Source organism: Martes martes, assembly GCF_963455335.1.
Source record: "Martes martes genome assembly, chromosome: 3".
Lineage (NCBI taxonomy): Eukaryota > Metazoa > Chordata > Mammalia > Carnivora > Mustelidae > Martes > Martes martes.
This window is the reverse complement of record NC_137890.1, coordinates 192816617-192827063: the sequence shown is the minus strand read 5'-3', so window position 1 is coordinate 192827063 and position 10447 is coordinate 192816617. Positions and strand designations below refer to the sequence as shown.

Here is a 10447-nt window from a genome sequence, read left to right as displayed (position 1 = left end):
ACCATGAGTGGAAGCGAGGGGAAAGGAGCTTGGGCAGAGGGAGAAATCGGACCGTGACCAAATCTCAAGGAAAGCCCCAACTGCTCACCTCAGTGAATTCCGAACCTGAGGAGGACCTGCAGAGATGTCCCCCGTTTGGGCAGAGGGGACAGCCTCTCTATTAGACCAGTTATTGGATACAGGGTGCTGCCGGAAGGGGCTATGACGAGGGTGAGGCAGTTCTCTGAAGAAGGCTGGTAGCCCAGGACCACTGGCCATTAGCACCCCCGCATCTGAGCAAAGAGTCTTTTATTACCGCAAGGGGATCTGGGTGACGTATCATGCGGTGCATTCCCAAAGAGATCTCCTCTTGCTTGCTTGGGTGCTCCTGGCCACCGGCACTTTACTGTAATTTAGGGCGGCACCTAAGGACCCCAGGAACCCACAGCCTATCCTTGCTAGGCCCACTCTTTCCCTGCCCGTCTTCACTCGTCATTTTTCAATCCCTGGTCTCTCTCCTCCCCACCTGCACTTCCGTTGAAGACTGAAGTTTAATGTCATGGCCCAGAGTTCTTGCCACCTCAAGACTTTTCTTACTTAAGACATACGAGCAGGAATGAAAGCAGAAGGCGGTAGCTTAAATCCTGGAGTCTGGGTGGTTGGGATGAGGGAATGGCGGAGAAGTACCACTTGGGATAAAATACTTAGACACAGAGAATCCCAGGACGGGAGCCCAGGTACTGAGGGGTGGATACCGAATCAAGTAAGTAAGCACACGATGAGAAAATGAAGAAGGTAAAGGAGGATAATTAAAAAATAGTTGACATTAGGGACGCAATAAACATGGACTTTAGTTTTAGATGCTGAAAAAAATGGCAACATGGAAAGAAAAAAAAACAAAGTACATATTCAGGTCTAATTGTGATGCAGTCGAAGAATTCAGTATTTAATAAAATGTGTTAAAACTTACATGTGTTAAAATCCTACCTCAAGTTGTATTTGACTAGAACAGTAAACTCTTACTATTACAGATATGGGGTTTCATAAATAGCGGTTTACACCGACCAGAGATCTGCCCCGAAGCTCAACGCACCAGCAGCGCTCACCGCGGCGCGGCCTCTTCTGGTCCTTCCGGATCCCTTCCACAGCCGGCCAGCGCTCACAGATCCGAAACCTATGAGCTGTGTTCCTAATCCTCAATGCTGAGACACGCTGCTCACAAAAGTTTCTCCGTAATAATCTTATCTGTGTACTGCAACTATCTTTTGTGACTTTGTCCCAAAAGAATTTTAGACTATCTGAATAACTAGATTTATGAGCATTTCGATTCCTAGCCCCTAGGTCACCCACTCGGCTTCGGTTCTCATTGGAGGCCCCGCTACCCAAGGCCTTTACGTCATCTGAAGTCAGGCTCCATTTGGAGGTTCAGTAAAACTTTTTTTTCTAAGTATTCCCGAGAAAGTATTATCTATTTGGAAACGGTTTAGGGCAATACAGATGGAGAAACAAAATGTAGATTTTATATTTTTCTTTCCTTTTTCTAGTTGGGTGGCACTAAGGATACCGGAATTTCCTCCCAAGCCCCCCTTACTGCATCCCGCCCCGACTCTCACCCAAAACTAAATTACCCCCACCAGAGAGAGAGGGAGTACACGCTGATTGAAAACATTTTCACCTTCGCAAATTTCCACTTGATTCCTATTTAACATCAGAGTGTCCAATGCTTGCTCTGACCCTATCTGTACTCCAGTCTACAGCCTCAGACTAAGAGAACATGACATTTCCCTGGGAAAATTTACTCTGAAAAAATCCCCAAATGCAAATTCCCTGGAAAATAATATGATCACACTTTCTTTACAAACAAGTTCTCGTATTTCCTTTATACTAGAGCCTCCCTTCTCTTAGGACAGCCACGTGGGAATTGGATGATTTCTTTAGCTGCATTATGGTTTTCTTTATCTTCATCACGATGATTATCGCTATTAAGTTTTGAGCCTACATTTTTATGATTCAGTCTTGGAAATGGTTCTTAGAGTCTCATGATCATTTCCTTGATTGTTTCCGTCTTTCAGGCTTTTCCTATGACATTAGCTATTGTCCTTTCTTTAAACCGCCTGAAAATCAGGATTTAAATTTCATTATCAAGTAGCTAAATGGCAAATCCCTCTCCGGGGATTCTTAGGGAGGCCATGTGAGAAGCTCCCCGGAGATGCTGACTCCTCATAGAGCTGGGTTACAAGCTCAAGATCCTAGAACCAGGTCAGAAAACCCAAGACCTGAGCCGGTGCCCCACTCTGCTCACAACTTTATCAGTGTGAGAACTCATCCAGGCTTTAGCCAAATCATCCTGCCTTTCTCTGGTTTGTCCCCACGCTTTGCTTAATGTGGCTCAAATTACAAATCCAGTCCTATCTCCTTTTGTCCATCCATTCTCCACTCTTTGCCAGGTGTCCTAGGCAGTTCCTTAGTTCTTATCATCATTTTCTAACAGTTCCCGACTCCCCAGGCCAGACTGGAGCACTACAAGTGTATCTCGTAGGGATCAATGGCACCGCATGAGAAACACCCCAACTTCCCCCTGAGACCCTTAAAAGGTATAGTGTTACTGTGAGTTTTCGGGTATCCTAACCCCTTCTTCCACCATCATCACTCCTTTCCTCCCTCCCATCAAGCAGAAGTTCTTAGGAATAAATGATCTCATCATTGACAAAAGAGACACTTCCCAATTACTAACTTCTAACTTCTTCTAGGATTGGGTTATAGCGTTATCCAAAAACAGAGGAAAATTCTTTGTTCTTTCAAAATTCTTTTTATCCCCACAATTCTTGCCTAAAATGCTGGGAGTTGGAATGACTATAAGCAAAGAATACTCAGTCTTCTCTCAGAAGTAGCAACGCTGATTCCCATTCAAAGAAACTATTCTAGTTACCTACCACAACCATTTGTTTGCTCTCATGCTTGCCACTGAGACGAAGAGCAACCCATTTATTGCTTGACTCTCTAAGCACATGAAGCGGACTTAAAACAAAATTTTAATGTTACGATTTGCTTTTCAGATTGTGATTGTTATGCACAAATACTGCAAAGCTGAGCAGAGTCCAACCTGGGGCATGTGCAGGGCCAGCTCCAGAAACACAAGACGGGTGGTGTTTCTATCTTGCCATCTCAGGGAGAGGTTCGGGAAGCAGCCGAGGGAATGGCGTATTGGTCCTTGGGCATCACACAGAACGATGAGCAGCTACTGAAAGTTGAGAGTGAGAGATGAACGACGGCCACTGCGGAAAATGGCAAGCTAACAAGCAATAGGAATCCGGGAGACAGAGAGCAGAAGTGAGAATATAGAACCAAAGTCATTCCGTTAATTCTGCGCTTCTGTGTCTTCCCAGGCTGAGACCGTCTTTGCCTGGACAGTCCTGCCTCGGTTCCTGGGCTTCACCATCTTAAAGGTACCACTTGACGCCTAGCATCACTATCACTGTCAATCAGGACTGATTTTCCCAAGATGCAGAGCAAGTCTTCATTTGCCAGATCCCCTGCAAACTAAACTCTCAGTCAGATTTGATAATGTCTTTTCTTCTCAGAAGTGTTTTGAGAAGGTTTTCGGAAGCTGACACCTTCCCTGACTTCCTCTGTTATATAACACCCATGGCATATGTGCTATCGACATTTGTGCACACATGTACTGTATCCTCACAACATAAGGATAGCAGGGCAAGAAGCTATTCTATTTACCTACCACAACCATTTGTTTGCTCTCATGTGGTGGCAGACAAGAAAGAAGGCTTGGAGGACAGGAAAAGAGAGATACCCAAAATTTCCTTTTGCAATATTCAGCCTTTCCCAGAACAAAATACCTAACCTATCTCTAGTAGGCATTGTTTCCACATCTTACTACAATCCCGAAAAGGACAAGAACTCCCAAAAGAACTTCTAGATCTCATCAGTGTTAGCAATTCAGCCCCGTGCATCAATGGAACTTAAAGAGAGCTATACAGAGAACTTCCTGAGGTCCTCATAAAGGTCATCTACAAAAAACTCAGAGCTAATATCCTACATGACTGAAGGACTGGATGCTTTCCTCCTTAGATGAGCACGATGATAACGCATCCACTCTCGCCACTCCTGTTCAGCACTGTGCTAGAGGATCTAGACAGAGCACTTCGGCAAGGAAAAAACAAAACAAAGCCAGAAGGCATTATATTGGTAAGAAAAAAGTATCTCTATTTGTAGATGACATGATCCTGTATTTAAAAAATCCTAAAGAACCCGCTAAAAAATATTAGAACTAATAAGCAATGTTAACGTTTGCAGGACGCAAGATCAACATACAAATATCAATATATTTCAATATACTAGTAATTAATAATGTGAAAGTGAAACTAAGAAAATTTCATTTAAAGTAGCATCAAAAAGAATAAAATAGGACTAAATTTAGCAAAATATGTATAACATTTGCACACTGAAAACTCTAAAACACCACTGAAAGATATTAAAGAAGATCTAAAAAAAAAAAGGGGAAGACACCCCAGGTTCTTAGATTTGAACACCTGATACTGTTAAAACGGTGATGCTCGCCAAACTGGCCTGCAGATCAGCTAGAGTACATATCTGAATTCCAGCTGGCACTTTTTGCAGAAATTGTCTCAGGCTTCCCTGTTTCAAAATTTGCTGCAAAGCCTCAGTAAATAAGTGTAATAGTGGCATAAAGATAAACATATAGATCAGTGGAATGGAACTGAGTCCAGAAACAAACCATCACATTTACGGCCGGCTGATTTCTACAAGAAAGCCAGCTAAGACAATTCAGGGGGACTGCTAGGTATCTACATGTGAAAGAATGAAGCTGGTTGCTGACTCCGAATTGTATAGAATAATTACCTCAAAATGGACCGAAGATCTAAATGTAAGTTAAAATTATAAAAGTCTTAGAAGAAAACATTAGGAATAAAATTTTGTGATTTTGAATTTTCTCAGCTATGACACCAAAAACACAAGCATCAACAAGAGAAGATAACTGGACAGCATCAAAATTAAGAATTTTGAGCTAAACTTTAAGAAAATAAAAAGACAACCCATAGAATTGGACAAAATATTTGTAAATAAAACACCTGATAAGGAACTTGTACCAGAATATATAAAGAATTCTCAAAATTCAACAATAAAAAGTAAAATACCCCAATTAAAAATAGGCAACAGGCTTGAACAGATATTTCGTCAAAGAAGATATACATATGACCAATGATCACATGGAAAAAATGCTCATCATCGTTAGCCATTAGGGAAAGGCAAATCAAAACCACAGTGAGCTACTACTTCATACCTCCTAGGATGGCCATCACACAAAATTTGGACAATAACAAGTGTTGGCAAGGATATGGAGAAATTTGAACCCCTATTCTTTGTTGGTAGGAATGTAAAATGACATAGTCACTTTGGAGGACAGTTTCAGTTCCTCAAAAGCTAAACACAGAGTACCACTGACCTGGTCATTCTAGTTTCAGGTATAGGTCCAAGAGAATGGAAAACGTACATCCACACAAAAACTTGTACACTGATATCTATAACGGTATTATTCAAGATAGCTTAAAAGGGGAACAACCCAAATGTCCATCAACTGATGAACGGGTGAATGAAATGTAGTACATCCACACAATGAAGTATCATTCGGCCATAAACAGTAATAACCATGGATGAAACATGAAAGCATTATTACGAGTGCAAGAAGGCAGACACTAAAGGCCACATAGTGCATGATTCCTTTTATATAAAATGTCCAGAGTCCACGGGGACATAGAGAACCTATGAAAACTCCACAGGGACAGAAAGTAGATTGGTAGTTGCCAGGGCTTGGGGGTGGGGACTTGGGAAGTGACTGTTGATGGATTCGGGGTTTCTTTTTGGGGGGATGAAAACGTCGTGGAATCTGTGATCACTGTGCAACTTGGTCAATATACTAAGAACATTGAATTGCACATTTTGAAAGGGTGAATTTTTTGGCATGTGAACTGCATGTCAATAAACCTGTTACAGGAAAGAAGGAAGGAAGGAGGAAGGAAAGGAGGGAAACAACGTGAGTCGTAGAGAAATGCCTGTGATGGTTTATTCGGGTCGCCGCCCCCCCCCCCCGCCCCCGGCCAACAACTTGATGCTGTCAGGTATTGGCATATATTAGCTTGTGTTCAGTTGTGTTTGTTTCTTTCTCTTTCATTCTTCTCTTCTTCTTAATCTTGAGGCTTCAATCCAAGTCGTCCAACCAAATGGATTCTCAAACATGTGTTTCCAACATATCTGAGTCCATGGCCAAGGGACCCAGATTCAGGTAGGAAATTATGACCAAATTCAGTTTTGTTAGACAGTAACAGACAGGGGATCTCTAGAGACCGCAACACTTCTTTTTTTCAAACATGGTGACATGACATCAAATTAATGATGGGTTCCTTTTAGTGCCAGGTTAATATCTGAAAAAAAAAATCAATTTAAAAGTTAGAATGAGCAACAAACGTAATGAAACACACATTCAAATGTACCCTGAGAAATGCCCTTTTATATTATATTAAGAATATATTAAAAAAAAAAAAGAAGGAGCTGTACCTGTGCGCGCATAATGATTTTGCGTAGCCATGCGGCACCTTCCTCTGAGTTGCTCAGAACACTTCCAAGCATTTACTCCAGTGACTGTCACAACATCCCTGTGGGTGGCAAGCGCTGCGCCACCAAGTGCGGGACGGCTACAGGTCAGACGACCGAAGGACGCACAGTCGTCCCCTGAGGGCTAGAGCACGGGGAGGTGGGAAATCCAGGTGGTCCGTCTTAGGAGCCTCACCCACCTGTGACCCAAGCGGCATCTCCCTGCACTGGTGACCTTTCTGACCAACCACGGCTCCGAGCGCCCGCTCCTCTGGTACTCCAAGGGCGCCGGCTGCATCCTAGACAGACGGTCACCATCACACAATGGGGCTGTCTCTGATGCTAATAAGAGTCACACGGCTAACACTTCCAAAAGGAAACAAAAAACTTGATTATATTGAAAATTGCACCTCAGGGGTTTTGTTCGTTTGATTCCGTTTCATTTTCAGAAAAGCACAGGAATATTCAAAGCTGATAGGATTTTGGCATGGATTAATCTCTACGTTTGTTATGTCATACAGTCTGGGAAGTATAGAAGGCTCTAGAAACAAAATCGTGTTGTGGAGGGCAGAAATCGAGAAGCCGAGCACGGGCAGTTTTACTCACCATTTTGGGCCTCGGTTTCCTCATGTAGGAAACAGAACTTCGGACTAACTGATCTCTTGGGTTCTACGCAGCTGTTTGATTTGGCGATTATATTTTTCTTAGTCATCTCAAAGCCTGGGCAGGGACAGGCATGTAGGGACAGGATCCCTCTTATTTACCAGTATATCCCCCTGCTTAGCACGGTGCTTGGTACATAGTATGTGCTCAGAAACATTCCTGAATAAGCATATTCTGTTTTGTAAGATTTTCTTCGACAGTGAGGCCCTACAGTTGAATGACCACCTTTCCCAGGAATATATGTTGTATTGACAATGTGTTTTTATTTTTCCAGATTTCTTTCATTCCATTCCTAATTTACCGACGGACTATCCTTCATAAAAGGATATTGCTAAGCTTTGAAGATTTCCAAACACCTCTGGCAAGGGCATTTCCCTAAGTGTTCACATGTTTCTCATTAATTTGAAAAGTTTATTTATACTTGCAGTATTTTTGGTACTTAAGAAATAATAACATATTTATATTACATCAACACTTACTTCACTGTTTTGCCTTTAAGAGTTTAAAAAAAAAACCACCTTTTTTCGACAGTCTTTTCTGGTTTTATTTCCTTCATTGCCATCAGTTATCTGCGGTGACTCTCTTTTTTTTTTTTTTTTAAGATTTTTTAAAGATTTTTTTTTAAAGAATTTATTTATTTATTTATTTGACAGACAGATCACAAGCAGGCAGAGAGAGAGAGGAGAAAGCAGGCTCCCCGCGGAGCAGAGAGTCTGATGCGGGGCTCGATCCCAGGACCCTGAGATCATGACCTGAGCCGAAGGCAGAGGCTTAAGCCACTGAGCCACCCAGGCGTCCCTTCTCTTCTTTTGATTGCTAATATTTGTCCAGAAAACTTAGAGGAGATGTCCTATTTGTCTTTGATTTTTGCTTCCAAACATGCAGCCCTGAAGAAGAGGAACTTCCTATGGAGCATAAGCTCTAGGGGCATCTGTCTCTGACTTGACAAAAATAAGATAATAAAGTTATGTGTCTCCTTCACACATTTAGGAGCCAGAAATAGATTCAGACGTGCGTTTTTCGATCTGCGTGCCAACCCAGTAAGGAGGGAAACAGACTGCAGGGAGGAGGCCCCCCACCCCGGTGCTTTCCCTCCCCTGGCGGGCCAGGCTGCCCACAGCCCCGCCAGCCGCCCCCGTCCCCCCCCCCCGTCCCCTCCCTCCCCCCCCCCCCCGTCCCCTCCCTCCCCCCCCCCGTCCCCTCCCTCCCCCCCCCTCCGCCCACCAGCCGCGCCCTCCCCCCAGGGCGGTCATACTGTGTGGCGGGGTTGGGTGTCATGGAAATCTCAGCCTCCCAGCGCGTCAGAGCTCAGTGACTTTGGACGGGCTCCTCTGACGCCCCTGAACGGCGCTGGTGACTGACTCCATTTTAGGTTCTTCCCATTTCATCCCCCGAAAGGGCCTGGAGAAGGCACCGGAGGCGGCGGACCGGGCTGCGGTATCTTGGGGCCGGTCTCCTTAACGCCGAGGTTAGGAGAAGGTTCCGGGTGCCCAGAGAGATGTGCTTGATGGGGAAGGCCTGTCTGTTACGGCTCTCCCCCTTCAAGGAAGGAAATCCCAGGGGCTGAGCCCAACGGTATAACGGGGTTTTGGCTAACAGTATATGCAGCACACATTCTTCCTTAGAAAGAGTAAAATCAGTTTTGTAATGCCTTTCCCCCCGGCCCTGCTATCACCCAAAATACTGGGCAAAGAGTGTCCCACCTTGGCCTGAGCCGGGCAGATCAGAGTCACGGTCAGGGGAGTTACGCTCCCTCCCAGTCTGTGCACTGGGGAGCTGCGGATTAGCCATGTTCGGGGCCATGTGCTCTGAGGCAGTGAAAACATCTGCAGAAAGCGAGAAGGGAAGAAAAATAAAATCACAGAGAGAAAAGCAGAGAAGAGAACAAGAGAGAGCGCTGGCTTCCTGGCTTCCTGCAGGATTCCTGGCTCTGGGGTCCAGACCCTCAGGAGGGCAGGCTGCCTCCGGCGTTGGGCCCGAGGTTCACCTCTCCTACGTGCAACAGAAAGTCCGTCCTGAAACCCTGACTTCACAAAGCACAATCAGAATCCTTTTATCCAGGTCAATTATGCAAACTCTCAAGCATCTGAACTACAGTGGAGGTCCCAGAGTAATCATACCACATATCCCAGGAGTCCAAGCTGTGGTTTTGGTCCAGAGGGGTGCGGAGGATCACTCCTAGCTGGGCCTGACACTCCTCCTCAAAAGCCAGTAATTCACCAAGTATCTCTCGGGCGGCGGCTGCATATTCTGTATCAGGCCGAATGCTGAAGGCTTGGAAGCCGCGGAGACGGAGCCCCTGCCTCCTAGGAGCTTTCGATCTGCTGGAGAAGTCGGGTAAGGAGAACGTACCGCGTCCCCTGACATGCGCTGGTGGGACAACCCAGTCTTCTGTAACATCACTCTCCGTGAAAACCTCAGTGTTGAATAAGAAATAATAATACTATGCAGATGTTATTTGTTACTTTCAAGAAGCCAAGTAGGAGGATTAGCTACAAAAATCTCCAACATTTTGAAGATCTGACTAAAATTCTTTAGAAGATTTTGGATGAGTGTTGCACGGTTCTAGAGGAAGAAGAAACCATGTCCTTCAAGATGCTGACATATCCAACCCAGTGAAATGGATTACACGCAATTTAACTTCCTTCTGCTGGTTGTGTGGAATGGGTCATGAAGTACACCACCAAGTCTGGTAGGATCGTGTAGAATTTTGGACCAGGTTCTCTAGCTGATAGTATAGCAACAGGGAAACAAGCCTTACTTAGACACTGTCAGTGATCAGTTATAATGTCAACTGACTTTATGAGATTAAACCTTTATATTAATATTTGACTACTTTTACATTACTTTTACATTACTTTTACGATTATGCATCAAAGAGCACACGCTATTTTTAAGTTAATATGGTATTCAGAATAGGACTTATAGAAATAAATTTCATCTGATTACAAATTAACACATATTTATTGCAGAATATTTAGATAATAGACTAATATGGTGTGATTGAATCCACAAAACCATTTTATGGCCATGGTTATAATTTTTATTTTTTTTAATGTTTTAGATCCTTTCTTTCTCTGTCAGTGGAAAATCTAATATAGACTCACCCCAAATTGTCCAAAGGCCCCACGGGCTTGTCCAAAGGTGAATAAGGCTGAATTATGTTTTCAGTGCAGGG

At 43.9% G+C, this 10447-nt stretch overlaps 1 long non-coding RNA gene across 1 annotated transcript; it reads right to left on the bottom strand.

Moving 5' to 3' along the window:
• Window positions 1-6055: 6055 nt before the first annotated feature.
• Window positions 6056-10134, bottom strand: LOC308339695. Its single transcript, XR_013966554.1, has 3 exons — window positions 9390-10134; window positions 8973-9095; window positions 6056-6437 (listed from the first exon to the last, which is right to left on the bottom strand). It is a non-coding gene; the product is annotated as an uncharacterized lncRNA (long non-coding RNA).
• Window positions 10135-10447: the final 313 nt, after the last annotated feature.